The sequence below is a fragment of the Cariama cristata genome, unplaced genomic scaffold (genome assembly GCF_000690535.1).
Source record: "Cariama cristata isolate BGI_N322 unplaced genomic scaffold, ASM69053v1 scaffold327, whole genome shotgun sequence".
In the NCBI taxonomy this organism is placed as follows: Eukaryota; Metazoa; Chordata; class Aves; order Cariamiformes; family Cariamidae; genus Cariama; species Cariama cristata.
Window position 1 is genome coordinate 134,700 of NW_009625916.1, and position 2,074 is coordinate 136,773.

A 2,074-nucleotide genomic window follows, 5' to 3' on the forward strand; every position below is an offset into this window, starting at 1 on the left:
GACAGAGAGGACTGGCAGAGGAGGTTTGGGGGGTACAGTTTGGGAGAGAAGTTGCAGCACGGAGATGAGGCAGGTTGAGGCAGCAGGGAGAATAAGAAGAGAAGGGCACCTGGGAGCTGGAGGAGAGTCCCCATCAGAGGTTGTGCTCTGTCGGGACAGGGCTCGTGAGACATCCGTGACAAACCCCAGCCAGAGATGTGAGCGGGAGCACTGCAGGGCAAACAGGGAAAGCCTGTGGAGGAGACCAAGGTGGCTCTTGCCCATCTAACCAATTCACAGCCCAGCACGGTTGGCAGCTGTGTCAGTAACCCCCTAAACAGCATTAAATGATACAACTGTATTTAGTATTGTACAGTGAGGACCCACTGCTACTCTACTGGACACTAACCGCGGTAATGCCAAGTCCCTGCCTCCCCTGCTCTTCCCGAAGGGAGAACCCACCTTTCTCTTTACCATCTCAACCTTAAAATACCTCTGACAGTGTCAGCTCCTGCAGAAAGCTGGCTGGCCAGCAAAGCCAGGAGCCCCTCTCTGCTCCTCGCACCACATCCCACCCTCACATCCTGTTTTCCCAGGTCCCAGCCCCTCTCCCAGCTCCATTTAATGCCGGCACTCTGCTGTACAACCCTAAACCAAAGGAACACTGAACACAGGGCCTGTGCATGTCATTGTATTTGGTTTTGTTTCAGAGTCAATGGGAAGGATTTTCAAAGAAAGGATTTTCAGTGGGAAGCACTTCCCCGGTTCTCTGGTTCCTTGGAAGGGACCAGCTGATGGCAATGGGATGGTGTTTCTGCCACAGGGGGGGCAGGGAATCAGCCAGAGGGGTGCAGAGGGGCAGGGATGCTCCTGGAGCTTGTCCCATGCGGGTGGCCAAGTCCCAGCAGTAACACCTACCATCCGAATATGTGTTGAGAGTCAAAAAGAGGGCGGAAAAGCTAAACGTTAGTTACGCTGGGTACATGAAGTGTATGTAACTGCTAGACCCAGAGCACAGCACCAGACCTGCGTGCTGTGGTGTGCTGATCGCTTGCGCTGGCAGTGAGGCAGGTCCTGTATTAAGCTCTGTCAGAAGAGTTTGATCAGCAGCACTAGAATTTTGGAGGTTTTCTGTTCTCACCCTTTGCTGTGGGTGACGTTTTATCCGAGCGACTCAGTAACGGAAGCTGTTCCCAGTGAAGGCAGCACCAAGCCAAGGCTTCGGGAGTTCCCACCATAAAATGCACAGCAATATTTTGGTGAAGATAATTTAAATTAACTCAACCCCAAACTCTGCTGAATGCAGCCGAGTCACCGGTGCTGGCTCAGTGAGCTTGGATTCCAGTAGCCCATGCCTGGCCGTGCCGGCTGGGGGGTCCAAACCCCCTCCTGCCCCAGCCCCTCCGCAGCTCGGCTAGTTCCCCGGCACATCGGTGATAGCCAACAGCTGGTGCTCCTCAGGGAGAAAAAGCTAAAAAAGAGGAGGAAATGTTGACACACAGAGCCTTTTCTTTCACTTTCTTTGGCATATTGTATGTCTAAAGCTTCATTTCAGCTGCTGCTGCTGTCATTCCCTCCCTCACACAAGTGTCATGAGGATTCACTGACAAAGGCTGGAAACGGCATTTGGAAGATGAAATGCTTCCAGTGTTAAACACTACTATTTCTCCCACTTGATGGCCGCGTATAGATTTTTGTTTCCAGAATGCCTGCCAAAGCATTACTCACTGCTGGCTTTCTGCATCCTCCCAAGCCTTTGCTGACAGATGTGCCTTCTGCAGGCAATCTTTTGCCCCGTGCTTTTTCTAAACGCCAGCAATCCTTGCAGCAGTTGCCTAGAAAGAAGTCCTTGAAATACATCGCCTGCTTTCAAAAGCCCTCTTCTTAATAGCTCCTTGTGCTTTGCAATTGCAATGCTCTGAATCCAGACCCTCAGGGGCCCTGAGTTGTGTTTCATTTGCAGTCTCCACGTAGCAGGGATGTTGCAACTGGTACAGCTGCATCAGAAATCATAACCAGGGCACGGGGGACGTATTTTAAAAGCACAGAATTGAAATGGCTACGTATACACCCTGCTGCCCTTCAAAGCTAATGT